A 15,101-nucleotide genomic window follows, 5' to 3' on the forward strand; every position below is an offset into this window, starting at 1 on the left:
CCAGAGACTGTAGGACCTTTCAATGCCGAATAATCTAAACAGCAGCATGGGAACAACAAATTAAAGCAAAGGGTTGTGTGGGAAGAACACGAAGAACACTATTGGAATCCAGTGCAGACCAATCTCGTTCCACTAATCAAAAACAGAATAATCCAGATGCAAGACATTTGAAATAAAACAGAACATTTTGGAAATAGAATCCCCATTGTGTGGAAGCAGACACAGTCCATCGAATTCATACCAACCCTCTGAAGAACATCCCATTCTATCCTTGAAAACCCACATTTCCCCTGGCTTATCCACCTAACCTGCAGATCCCTGGACATAAAAGACAATTTAGCATTGCCAATCCACTTCACCTGCATATCTTTGGACTGTGGGAGGAAACTAATGCAGACACAGGGGAATGTCCAAACTTCACACAAATAGTTGCCCAAGGACGGATATATCAGACGATGAAGGACATGCATTTTAATCAGGGCAATTCGACCTAACCAGGAGATTGGAAGGGCCTCTCATCTTTGAAGATCTTGTCTAATCTTGTGAAGCAAATGAGCAAAACTAGCCTTAAATAATTGATAAAAGGCGTGAGTAACAAAGATCTTACATGCCCTTGATCCCATTTCTGGGGTAGCTATGTTAGAGTCCTTACGGATAGCCTCTCCCAGCGGCTCAATCACCAATGTAAACAGTAGCGGTGAGAGGGGACAATTTTGTTGACTGCCTCATCAATACTGAAATTACTGGATCTTACACCATTGGTGAGAACCACAGCTAGAGGGTCACTACAGGATCTCCACCGATCTGACAAAAACCTCACCCAGACCAAACTGCTCCAGAATATCAAAAAAGATATGGCCCTTCCACCCAATCGAATACCTTCACTGCATCTAAAGAGATCACCAACCCCTGAACCGATCGTTGCTGAGACATTTAGACTATGTTCAGTAATTGTCTAATATTATTGGAGGACCTACTGCCCTTTATAAAACCTGCCTGGTCCTCCTTAACAACAGAGGGCAACGCTTTCTCCAATTTCAACATAAGATTTTAAAGTCCGAATTTAACAGCAAGGTGGCCTTATATGAAGCACAGTACTCTGGGATCTTCCGTTTCTTGAGAATGAGAGAGATGTTAGCCTCTCTCAGGGATGGCAGGAGACAGTCATGACTGTATGAATAGCTGGACATGTCCAGCATCTGCCTTGACAGGATATTCATAAATTCTTTGTACAGTTCATTTGGGAGACCATCAGGGCCGGGCGCTTTCCCACTTTGGAGCTGTCTTACTGCTGCCTGTATCTCTTACACTGTCAAGGGGGGCATTAAGAAGAGACGCCTGTTCCGAGGTCAAACCTGGAAGGTCCAGGTTCTTAAAAAAAGACTCCATCTTAGCCAACCTACCCTCACAGCAATCTGACCGATATAGTTCAGAGTAAAAACTCCAAAATGCCATATTGATCTTTTTAGAGTCACACCTAAGAGTCCCAGTGCCTTCTCTGATTGATGCAATGGATCAGAGGGCGCTCTTTTTCCTGTGCCTGGTATTTGGGTCGAGAGTGGGACAATGGCATAGCACAGCCGGTCAGGCAGCATCTGAGGAGCAGGAGAGGCGATGTTTCGGGCATAAGCTCTTCATCAGAAATGAGGCTTGTGGGCTGCGGGCTGAGAGATAAATGGGACGGGGGTGGGGCTGGGGGGAAGGTAGTTGGGGATGCGAAAGGTAGATGAAGGTGATAGGTCGGAGAGGAGCGAATAGATGTAAATGTGATGAACAGGTCAGGAGGGCGGTGCTGAGCTGGAGGCTGGGACTGGGATAAGGTGGGGGGTAGGAAAATGAGGAAACTGGTGAAATCCACATTAGTCCCATGTGGTTGCAGGGTCCCAAGACGGAAGATGAGGCGTACTTTCTCCAGGTGTCAGGTGGTTAGGGTTTGGCGATGGAGGAGGCCCAGGACCTGCATGTCCTTGCTGGAGTGGGAGGGGGAATTAAAGTGTTCAGCTACGGGTTGGTGGAATTGGTTGGTGCGGGTGTCCCAGAGATTTTCTCTGAAACAATCTTCAAGTTGGTGTCCTGTCTCCCCGATGTACAGGGGACCATATCAGGTGCAATGGATACAGTAGATGACATTTGTGGAGGTGCAGGTAAATTTCTGTCAGATTTGGAAGGATCCTTTGGGGCCTTGGACGGAGTTGAGGGAGGAGGTGTGGACACAGGTTTTGCACTTCCTGTGGCAGCAGGGGAAGGTGCCGGGAGTGACATGAGGGCTGGTGGGGCATGGATCTGACAAGGGACTGTTTGGAACACTGATCGGGGTGGAGAGGGAAATATATCCCTAGTGATGGGATCTGTTTGTAGGTGGCGGAAGATGATGCAATGTATGTGGAGGTTGATGGGGTTGGAGGTGAGCATCGGCGGGGTTCTGTCCTTGTTGAGATTGGAGGGGTGGGGTTCAAGGGTGGAGATATGGGAAGTGGAGAAAATACGCTGGAGATCTTCTGGGATGTTCTATGGTGAAATTGGTCCTCCTGGGAGCAGATGCAGCAGAGGCGGGGGAATTGAGGATGGCATTTTTACAGGAGGTAGGTAGGGAGTAGGTGTAGTCTAGGTAGCTGTGGGAGTCTGTGGGCTTGTAGTAGATGTTTGTGGTTAGTCAGTTACTAGAGATGGAGATGGAGAAGTCCAGGAAGGGGAGGGAGGTGTTTGAGATGGTCCAGTTGAGTTTGAGTTTAGGTAAAAAGCGTTAGTGAAGTTGATGAACTGTTCAACCTCCTCGTGGGAGCACGAGTAGCGCTGGTACAGTCATTGATGTAGCGGAGGAACAGGTGGGGGGGGTGGTGCCAGTGTAACTGAGGAAGATGGACTGTTTCACGTATCCGACAAACCGGCAGGCATAACTGGGCCCCATACGTGTGCCCATGGCTACCACTTTGGTTTGGAAGAAGTGGGAGGATTGGAAGAAGTTGTTAAGGGTGAGGACCTTCAGCCAGGCGGATGAGGGTGTCGGTGGAAGGGTACTGGTTGGGACGGCATGAGAGGAAGAAACGGAGATCTAGGAGACCTTCGATGTAGCAGATAGATCTGTAGGGGGACTGGATGTCCATGGTGAAGATGAGGCGTAGGGGACTGGGGAAATGAAAGTCTTGAAGGAGGTTAAGAGGGGGTGTGGGTGGTGTTCCGAATGTAGGTGTGGAGTTCCTGGACTAAGGGGGACAGGACGGTGTCAAGGTATGCAGAGATGAGTTCATTGGAACATGAGCAGGTTGAGACAATGGGTCGACTGGGGAAGTCAGGTTTGTGAATCTTCGATAGGAGGTGGAAGCAGAGAGACAGTAAACATTTAGGATGCCATACTCTTCACCACGTATTAAAGCTTTAAGGATTACAAACCGCCCATCTTCATCATTAACTTGATCTAATAACTTAAATGGGAGACTCTTCTGGACAAGTATGGTTTCTCCCCTGCTCATTGTGTTAAAATGAATTGTGAGGTTGGAGGCTGTGGATGGGAGATCCACAGAGGTGATTTATCAGATATTTGCCTGGTCTATCACCATGCTCAAGCAGTTTTTGTTTCATGGAAGAGAGTTCTCTCTTCGCTGTCTGAGTGAACATGGAGTTCAAAGCAACCCGCATTGCTGTGACTTACAGCAATTTAGTCAATGATGGCCTATCAAAATATGCTGTTTCTGCTGCCTTCAACCATGCCTTGAGCAGACTTTGCTACTCTCCCCTCTGTCACTGAAGAGATAACTATCCCTATAGCATAGGCCTCAGCGTTCTCCTAGAGTATAGACGGGTTACTAGCCATACCCAAATTAATGGCCAAGACCACTTTAAACTCACCCGAGAAGTACTCGACAAACCTTGAGAATAAAAGGATCCATTCGCCAATGCCTGTTCTGTTGCCCTTAATTTCAACCTTTAAATACACTGCCACATGATCAGAAATGGCTATGTTTTCAATTTTACAGGACATCACCGAATCCAGAAAAACTGATGGAGCTAAAAGAAAGTCAATCCTGGTTTGACAGTTGTGTGGATTAGAGAAAGTGGTGAAGTCCCTACCTGGAGGGTGGAGACATCGCCAAACGTCCACCAGCCCCAGTTCCACGCATACATCAACCAGTTGCTTGGATTGCAGAAAGATATTTGGGGACCTTTGGGCATTCTATCCACTGTGGGGTCCATGAGGTGATTAAAATCATCCCCATGATCATATGTCATGTTCCGAGAGCAATTAACTTAGAAAGTGCATCAGTTAGGAATTTGAGGGTGTGTGCTGGGGCACAGTAAACATTTAGGATGCCATACTCTTCGTCATGTATTAAAGCTTTAAGGATTACAAACCACCTATATTCATCTTTAACTTGATCTAATAACTTAAATGGGAGTCGCTTCTGGACAAGTATTGCCTCTTCCCTGCTCAGTGTTAAAAGGATGAAAAAAATACCCGATCAAACCCACCCTGCTGTAACTTTGAGTGCTCCTTATCATTAAGATGGGTTTCTTGCAACAGGGCAGTATCAATCCTCTCCTTCCTGAGGCTCGAAAGTACTTTTTTCCTCTTGACCGGCGAGTGACTCCCCTTAATGTTCCAGGTGCACCATTTAAGGAGACACTTAGCTAATATCCCTCTGTAACAACTCTTGAACCCCCAAGAGGAAGAACCCCTACTCACAACATGCCGAATATAAATAAATAGACTCAGAGTCTAAAAAATACACACACTAAAACGTTAACAAAACTTTCAAAAACTACCTCTACTAAAAACCAACTAATTAAATAACATACAAAAAAAACACTTGATGGGAGACTCACCCTCTGTCTACAGGGCGCGCTTACACTATCTGCATACACCTTCATAACTACTTCTAGCTTGAGTCACATCCCAGATTCAGACAAAGGGTAAAACAAAAGGAGGTATTATGGATAAAGAAATGAAACATGGGCACTTCATCCATTCCTAACCCTACATCGATTTCAATTATCACTGGAGAAAAAAAACAACATTTTCTGAAATAAAGTAATAAAGAAAAAGGAGAAGTATACAAGGTAGAGAAAGAAAATAAAGGAAAAGAAAAGAGAACCATCATTGTCCATGTTCTTTGGACTATTTCAAAGTGTCCAAAAAGTTCTTCGATTTTTCTGAGGAGTCAAATACATGCACGGACCCTTCGTGATTAAAATGGAGCACTGCCCCGGGAACCTGATTGATATTGAATATCCAGATCCCTCAGTCTCTTCTTCACCTCATCAAAGGACTTCCACTTGTGGATCGTGGCCGCAGAAATGTCCTGAAGAAACATAATCTTTGTTTCTTAATAAACCAGGGCCTGTGGACCCTCTCCTAGTGATCTGGAGACTTCCATTACCTTTTGTTTGTCCCTGTAGGACTGGAATCACACAGGACCGGGAAGGGGTGCTGGTCCAAACTGGCCCTGCGCACTGTCACCTGGTGAGCTCTCTCAATCCGCACCCAGCCCGCCTTGGTCAGAAATCGCGGCAGCCATTCTTCAAAAAAACTGGCTGGCTGCTCGCCTTCCTCTCGCTCCAGCAGCCTGACCACCTGGATGTTTTTCCTTCAGGTCGTCGACCTAGTCTATGAAGGCCCATGGAGAAAGTGAAGACTGCAGACGCTGGAGATCAGAGTCAAGAGTGTGGTGCTGGAAAAACACAGCAGGTCAGGCAGCATCCAAGGAGCAGGAGAATTGATGTTTCAGGCATAAGCCCTTCATCAGGCCTACTAAGGCCCGTACCTGCTCTTGCATGGCCTGGATATGTCCCGGTGAGGACTCGACCATGGTCTCTCATGTTGTGGTCCACTGCTCGACCTCCTCCACTTGATTCTCGAGGTTCTGCAGCTCCTGTTCATGTTTCTGCAGCATGGCTAACATCAGTTGCAGCCTGGCACAACTCTCTTCAATCGATGCCTCGATCTTCTCCCGGGGCTTCGGGAACTCTGCAGCCAAGCCTTGTTGAGGAGATGAGTCCATCGGGATTTTGGGGGAGGTCGCAGCTGCAGCTGTGCGCTTGTCTGATGCTGCAGGGGAATGTCCAGCCTGTTGTGATTTATTCTGTCCTTTGCCTCTGATCATCTACCCTTACTGAAAACAGGTACATAGCAATTCTACCGATATTAAACTATCAATTTTCTTCAAAATAGCTTAGATATTTTGGGAGAAGCACTTTGCCTGAGTTATGGTGCAAAGCTTAGCAATGCACACCTGTTAGATTGCCACCATCTTGGATCCCCCACCCAGATATTCTTTAACATCGAAACGTATTTGTTAAACAAAAAGAGAGGAAAAAAATCACTTAATACAAACAAAAAAGCCAAGTTTCAAGCTTCTCCTCAACATTGCTCTTTTGCTATTTGTCAATTCCAGTGAAGTTTCACTCGTACCTCAACTGTTTAAGTTTCTAAACTAACAGATTGCTCCCAGTTTCTTGTGCTCATGCTGTACAGACATTTTCACGATGGTTTTCCAAGTCCATTAGCACAAACGTTTCACAATGCCTTTCGCGAAACTCTTCATGAGAATGCATACATGCCGACCCATCACATGATGCCAACGCTGAGCCCAGTCTTCCGCACAACGTGACACCTAGTGCCAGGGATGAGAATTGAGTAACAGCAAATGAGAGTTCACTTTATAAAAATAGGTCGGCAATTCACAAATCCCGTTACAGCCAAATCGCGTTTAACAAACGCGTGTTATAGGAGAACTACCTGTATACTCTCCTCTTGTATTTGACCTCATAAAATGCATCACCTCATACTTGTTGAATGCAGCTCCATCTCCCATTTCCCTGCCTAACTTTCCAACTGGCCTATAGCCTGCTATATCCTTTGATAAACATTTAATTAAAATTCAATGAACTAAATCATTCTAAATTTGAAGCTGTTGTCAGTAAGGATGATCATGCAACAATTAGATTGCAGTAAAAGTCCTCAGCCCTTTATGCAATCACTGAAAAACATACATTTCCACTAAATCTCTAAACAGATGCAATAAATTGTTCAAAGTGCATAGTTTACAATGCATCCTTCCTTTCCTGAACAAGTTGCCTTAACAACCAAAGGTAGTTTATTGAGAGTTTTTTTAGTTGAACCTTCAATTTGTCATTAAGGAAAATAATTCATTCTTTTTGAAGCAATCATTGTTTCAGGAACAGCAGCAGGCCTGTCAGAAATCAGAATGTGTGACAAGTTGACCTTGTCCATCTGAATAGAAGTTCGTCAATGGAGCCAGCTTTCAGAGTTTCAATGGAAACCACTCTGTGATTATGGATAAAAACGTTTGGAAGAAATGACATATCTCACAAATCCTTTCAAGAAAGTGAGAGAGAGAGAGAGAGAGAGAGAGAGTCATGTTCATCCCACACCCACCTCTAACCTAACTCATCCTCATTCTCATCATCGCCCTCAACACGACCCCCAACCTACTCTCATCCTTATCTGCATCCTCACACTTATCCAACACCCAACCCACCCTTACCTAACCCCACTCCCAACTCATCTCCACTTCCAACTCGATTCCCACCTAACCTCATCCTCACCTTCAAATCCAATCCAACCTAACCCCATCATCACCTTTATGCTCACACTCAACTCCATACAAAACCAATGCTCGCCCTGAACTCCAACCCCAACTTACCTTCATCTTTACCTTCACCATCATCCTCTCACTCATCCCCATCCTTGCCCTCACACCCACCTCCATCTGTCTTCAACCCCATCTACACTCTCTCCGCCTCACCCTCACACCATATCCTCACTTTCACAATCATTTTCAAGCCACCCCTTCACCTCCCCATCCTTACCCAAACACTTGCCTTCTTCTTCATCCTCACATTCTCCCCACACCCTTATCCTCGGTCCAATACCAATCCACATCCTGATTCCCAGGCCAATACCAAACTGCATCCTCATGCCCACGCCCACTGACACCCCCCATCAACTTACACATTTACACGCTATGATCACCCTGAAAGCAAACACCATTCCCAAGTTCACCTCCACTCACAGCCACTCGTCACAACTCCCACCCATACCCCAGTCTCCACAGAACACCAGCCTATACCTCAAACCTCACAGAGAACCCACTCTCGCAGCAAACCCTAATCAATATAAAGACCCTCATCGCAAACTCCACCATGGGCTCCCTCAGTTATAGATTTTGTAATTATCCCTCAGTTACATTATCATGCAATTATCATTCAGTCACATCCCTCTGTAATTATCTGTCGATTACATCCCTGTGTAATTATCCCTCAGTTACAGTCTCTGTAATTATTCCTCAGTAATAGTCTCTGTAATCACCCCTCAGTTACTGTCTCTGTAATCACGTGGAACATAAAACACTACTGCACCACAATGTCATGTCTATGCCAACCATGATACCTTTCTAAACTAATCCCATCTGCCTGCACATGATCTGTCTCATTCTATTCCCTGCTATTCATATGTCTGTGTAACCTCTTAAATGTTGCTATTGTACCTGCTTCTACCACCTTCCCTGGGCAGTGCATTCCAGGAATCTACAACACTGTGTAAAACAACATTAACTGCATAAAAGAAAATTATCCCTGAGTTAGAGTCTCAGTAATTATCTCTCAGTCACATTCTTCTGTAATTATCCAAAAGACCATAAAGAATGGGAACAGGACTAGGCTGTTTAGCTCCTTGAACTGGTTCCGCCATTCAGTTGGATGATGGTTGATCCTACATTCCTCACACCCAGTTTCCTCTTCTTTCCTCATAACATCTGATCAAGAATTTATCTGTCTCAGCCTTAAATATACACATGGATTCTGCTCCTGCAACTCTATATGGCAAGAACTCACAAAGGTTTTTAATGCTGAGAGAAAAAATTCCTCTTCATCTTAGTCGTAAATTGGTGCTCCTATATTCAGAGACTATGCCCTCTCTAGTCCTTGACTCTTCCTTCAGGGAAAACATCCTCTCAGCATTCACCATGTCAAGACCAAGAATCTGAAATATTTCAATGAGATCACCTTTCATTCTTCCAAATCCAGTGAGTAGAGCCCAAACCTGTTTCACCTTTGCTCTTAAGACAATCCCTCCATAGCAGGGATCATTCTAGTGAACCTTGTCTGAACTGCTTTCAATAAAATGGTATTGTTCCTTAAATAAGAGGACAAAAACTGTTCACAGTGCTGCAGATGTGGTCTCGGCAGCACCTTGTATAGCTGCAGTATGGTTTCCCTACTCTTATACTTAAACCTCCTTGAAATAAGGGTCACCATGTCATTCACCTTCCTGGTCACCTGCTGCACCTGTGTGCTAGCTTTCCATGTTTCGTGCACAAGTACCCCCCCGCCAAGTCCCTTTGTGGTGCAGCTCTGAGTTGCTCTTCATCTATATAATGCCCTCTTCTTTTGTTCCCCATTCCAAATTTAACAACTTCACATTTTCCCACATTATACTCCATTTGCCACATTTTTAGCCATTAACTGAACTTATCAACATTTCTCTACAAACTGTTTGTATCCCTGTCACAAATTGCTCTTTCCACCTTTTCTTATGTTGTCTCCAAATTCGGTTAGAGTACATTCATTTCCTTCCTCCAAGTTATTAAAATAAAATTGTATAAGTACAACACACTGACTGGTTCCCCTCTATCCACTCTGGTTAAAAAACTTCCTGAAAGAACCTCTCATAATTTAGTCAGACATGCTGACTTTATGATGAAGCCTTGCTGACTCTGCTTGATTAGGTTATGATTTTTCCAAATGTGCTGCCATTACATCCTTGGTAACTGATTCCAGGATGATTCGGCTAATCAGCTTATAGTTACCCACTTATTTTCTCCTTCTCTTTGTGAATAAGGGTATCACATTGGCAGGTTTACAATCATGTGGAAACATTCTCCAGAATGCAAGGATATTTGGAAAATTACAACTAATGCATGCACTATCTCAGTAGCTGCCTCTTTTAGGATGCAAGCCACCGGGGATGTATCTGCCTTTAATCCCATTAGTTTGTGTAATACTACTTCTTTGGTGATGATGACGGTATTCAATTTCCCCCTGAAATCTTTAGTATAAATGGGCTGTTTGGAGTATCTTGTACTATACAGACTGATGAAAAATATCTGTGTAACTCCTCCGTTATTTCCTTGCTCCCCAAAACTATCATCCCCAAATTCATTTTCTAAGGTGACTATGTCCACCTTGACCTGTCTCTTCCTTTTTATATATTTAGCAAAACTCTTGTCAATTTTTGTGTCACTCACTAGTTTGTCCTTATATTTTATTTTCTCTATATTTATCTTTTTAGACCTCATTTGCTGAATTCTTAACTAATCCCGGTCTTCAAGGCTTTCGATGACTTTTTCTTCTTTATCCTTTTTTTCTTTTAAGAAATTTTTCTAATTCAATATGTGGATGTACCTACTAAAGAAGGAGCAAAACTCAATCATGTCTTTGGGATCAGTGATCATAATTCTATTAGCTTTAAAAGAGTTATGGAAGAACATAGACCTGATCTGAAAGTTAAAGTTCTAAACTGGAATAAAGCAAATTCTGATGGTATTTAGACAGGAACATTCAAAAGTTGATTGGGAAAGGCTGTTCACATATAAAAAGGACGTTTGGCATGCGGGAGGCTTTCAAAAATGTGATAATGAGAATTCAGCGACAATTTGTTCCTGTTGGTTTGAAGGGCAAGGCTGGCAGGTGTAGGGAAGACTGGATGGCTACAGATATTGAGGCTCTGGTCAAAACTAAAAGGAGGCAACTAAAAGGATTCCTGAAGAAGGGCTTATGCCTGAAATGGTCGATTCTCCTGTTCCTTGGATGCTGCCTGACCTGCTGCACTTTTCCAGCAACACATTTTCAGCTCTGATCTCCAGCATCTGCAGTCCTCACTTTCTCCTAAAAGAAGGCATACATAAGGTATCGACAGTTAGGATCAGGTGAATCCCTGGAGGAGTATATATAGGAATATATATAAAGGGAAATCAGGAGGGCAAAAAGGGGACATTAGATAGGATTCTTCTTAACCCTATTCACCAAAGCTAAGAGATTTGACAAGTACATTAAGGGCAAAAGAGTAATTAGGGAGGGAATAGGGCCATTAAAGATCAACAAGGTTGGAACCACAGGAATAAAAACATATTTCTGGAAACACTCAGCAGGATTGGCAGCATGTGTGGAGAGAAATCAGAGTTAATGTTTCAGGTCGAGTGTCCATTCCTCAGATTGGGTTCTGAGGAAGAGTCACTCAACTCGAAACGTTAACTCTGATTTCTCTCCACACATGCTGCCAAACCTGCTGAGCTTTTCCAGTAATCTCTGTTTACATTTCTAATTACAGCATCTGCAGTTCTTTCAGTTTTTTTTATCTGGAACCATAGGAGACGGGTGAGAGAGTAATCAAATCAGCATTTACTGTGGAGAAAAAAAATGGAAGCCAGGAAAATTGAGGAATTAAATAGTGTTATCTTGAAAATAGTCCACATTAAAGAAGAGGAGCTGCTGAAGGTCCTAAAAAGCATAAAGGTAGATAAATCCCTGGAATCTGATCAGGTGTATCCAAGAACATCTTGGGAACTTAGGGAAGAGAATGTGGGGTCCCTTGCAGAGATATCATTCACGGCCACAGGTGAAGTTCAGGAATACTGGCGGGTGGCTAATGTTGTGCTATTATTTAAGAAAGGCTGTCAGGAAAAACCAGGAAAATATAGACCAGTGAGTCTGATGACAATGTTAGGTAAGTTGTTGGAGGGGATTCTGACAGGTAGCAGTTACATGCATTTGGAAAGGCAAGAACTGATTGCAGATGGTCAGCATGGTTTTATTCATGGGAAATCATGTCTCACAAATTAGACTGAGGTTTTTGAAGAAGTTAGATTAAGAGTGGTAGACATTGTCCAATGGACTTCGCAAGGCCTTTGACAATATCCACATGGTAGCCTGGAAAATAAAGTTATATCTCATGGCATCCAAGGAGAGATAGCCAATTGGATACAAAATTGATTTGAAGGTAGAAGACAGAGGGTAGTGGTAGAGGGTTGTTAGTCAGACTGGTGGCCTGTGACCAGCAATGTGCCACAAGGGTCGGTCTTGGCCTACTGTTCTTCATCAGTTATATCAATCATTTGGATGAGAATGTAGGAGGCATGGTTAGTAAATTTGCAGATGACATCGAAATTGGTGATGTATTGGACTGTGAAGGTTATCTCAAGTACAACAAGATCTTGATTAGATGAGCCAATGGAACAAACACTGGCAGATGGAGTTTAATTTAGATAAATGCAAGGTGTTGCATTTTGGTAAGGCAAACCAGGGCAGGACTTACAGAGTGTGTGGTAGGGCCTTGGGGAGAGTTGGACCAAGACGGGCTGAGGAATGTAGGTTCATAGTTCCTTGAAAATAGCCTCATAGGTAGGCAGAATGGTGAAGAAAGCATTGGGCACACTTGCCTTCATTGGTAAACACACTGAGCATATAAGTTGGCACATCATGTTGCAGCTGTACAAGACATTGGCAAGGCCACTTTTAGAATCCTGCGTACAATTCTGGTCACCCAGCTATACGAATGATGTTGTTAAACTGGAAAGGGCACAGAAAAAAAAACGAGCGTGTTGCTGGTACTAGAGGGCTTGAATTGCAAGAACAGGCTGGATATTCTTCCCTTCAGTGTCAGAGACTGAGTTGTGACCTTATAGCAGTTTATAAAATCATGACTGGCATTAATAAGGTGAATAGCCAAGGTCTTTTTCCAGAGATAGGGGAGTCCAAAAGTATAGTGCATATGTTTAAGGTGAGGTGGGGGAAGGGGACCAGAGGGACAATCTTTTCACAGAGAGGGTGGTGTGTGTATGGAATGAGCTGCCAGAAGAAGTGGTAGAGGCTGGTATAATTACAACATTTAAAAGATGTTTGGACAGGCACATGAATAGGAAAGGTTTAGAGGGATAGGGAGAACGTGTGGACTGCAGATGCTGGAGATCACAGTTGAAAAGCACAGAAGGTCAGGCAGCATCAAAGGAGCAGGACAGTCCAAGTTTCAGGCATAAGCCCTTTATCATACGGGGGTAGGGGCCAAACACTGACAAATGGGACTAGTTCAATTCAGGATACCAGGTCGGCATGGACAACTTGTACCAAGGGATCTATTTTTGTGCTGTTTACTCTAACTTCATAGTCTTCTTAACTTAGCCATGGTTGGATTATCCCTCTCTTAGAAATGTTTGTCTTTATTGAGATACTATTGTGGTAGCTGTTTTTGCTGGACTGCTTGTTTCCAGCCATTTTTTAGTCAGTCATGGTGTTGCTCTTGCCTGGCTTAGCCCCTTGCCCTGGGTGAGGCTAGTCTGCAACAATCACATAACTTCTGCTTTTATCACATAACCCATGAACTGTTTATCTGTAGAAAGTATAACTTAGCCAAACATTATCAATGGGTGAATGTAGTATCTGGAGTGTGCATTGACTCAAGGTCTGAGAACAATAGCTCGTTATGTAGAGTCTTGGCAACTCTGTCTGGTGTATGCTCACATAGGCCATCTAGTACCTATCCTGTGATTTTGTGTCTTACTGAGTAACTGTCAGCTTGGACTTAAAAATCCGAGGCAATCTGAATTTCTTTGGAGTTTTGCTGGACAATGCTTCGGAAATGTGTGCTCCCCATGATATCATGCAATAAAGTTTGTCAATGCTCAAGGTCTGAGTCCGGAGAAATTCTTCAACATATGTAATATGACTACTGATTACATCACAACATACCTTAAAAGGCTGATCTGCAAACCTGTTCCCTCTTAGTCCCTATTTTCACACTTTGTCGAATCAAGAATCATTTCACCATCTCTCACCCAAGCTTTCAGAACCTCAACAGTATGTTACTCAGACAGTAAGCTCAGACAAAGCCAAGAGGTGTTTTAAATGCTAGCCCCAATCCTGCATTTTCAGGGATTTTAAAATACTGCCTCTCACAGCAATCCCTGTCAAAAAGAACTTGCCAAACAATGCTGTCCCTAACTAAGTGCTTCATACGGGAAGCACTTAGTTCTACCCTGGGAGTAGAGATTTGGGTGGGGTAGGACTTATCAAAGAGAAACAGGAAGAGAGAGGTCTAAGGATTTTGGTGTCAGCCAGTGTCTCAGTGTGAGCCCCAGGTTGTATCCAAACCTGACTCCACAAGACTTCGACATCCCACTGGAATCCAGGCTGACGCTCGCACAGCAGCACTGAGAGATGCTGCGTCATCAGAGATGAGATGTTAAATTGAGGCTCTGCCTGCCCTATCAAACTGTCATTACTTTCCAAGAAGAGCAGGGCAGTTTAACATGGATCCCTCACATCTCAATTTGAGTGGGAACAACATCTTGATTTTACAAACAATATGTCCTGTTCTGGGGGGGGAGAGGCATATCATCCTTTTTTAAATCATTCACAGGACATAGGCATCACTGGCTAGGCCCACTTTTATTGTGCATGCATAGTTGCCAGAGGGCATTTAAAAGTTAACCACATTGTTGTCAGTGTGGAGATGCATATACATCAGATGTGGTAAACGTGGCAGAATTCCTTTCCTAAAGGGCAACAATGAAACAGATGGGTTTTTCCTACAATCGATAATGGTCATCATTAGACTCTTTATACTAGATTAATAGACTTGTATTTGGGATTAATAGTCTAGTGATAATACTAGTAGGCCATCACTTCCCCAAAGATGACCATTAAATGGATCCAATCAATATTTCAAATTTACTGAGATGAACAATGTGTATCACCTGTTCAACGAGAATCAGAGATGCTCCAAGACTGTGAAGAGGGGATAGGCCAAGATGTGTGGGGCTTTGGGAGGGTTGGGGAGAGTTGGTGTTCACTGGGAAACATCAGAAGGGGTGTTGTTGGTAGTAGGGCACTTCACCATGTGGAATTTCAGGGGTGGGTACACTCCGTGCATCCATACAAACTTCCCTTGGCCCTACACCTGTTCTCAATCTGCTCACCCTCAGGTCCCAGAGGCCAAAAAGGAACTGATGGAAAAAGAGCATCAAACACACAGTCCTTGCCTCTCTTGCTGCAGCTCACTGTGTGGACTGGGGAGCAAATTCACAGGGTAT

At 43.8% G+C, this 15,101-nt stretch overlaps 1 protein-coding gene across 3 annotated transcripts in view; it reads right to left on the bottom strand.

Moving 5' to 3' along the window:
• LOC122556773 (A-type potassium channel modulatory protein KCNIP1-like) overlaps window positions 1-15,101 on the bottom strand; it is a 626,836-nt gene that overhangs the window by 308,347 nt on the left and 303,388 nt on the right. The window lies entirely within an intron of this gene.

The sequence above is a fragment of the Chiloscyllium plagiosum genome, unplaced genomic scaffold, assembly GCF_037043375.1.
Source record: "Chiloscyllium plagiosum isolate Xiang-an unplaced genomic scaffold, Cpla_swu_hap1 HiC_scaffold_16, whole genome shotgun sequence".
Lineage (NCBI taxonomy): Eukaryota > Metazoa > Chordata > Chondrichthyes > Orectolobiformes > Hemiscylliidae > Chiloscyllium > Chiloscyllium plagiosum.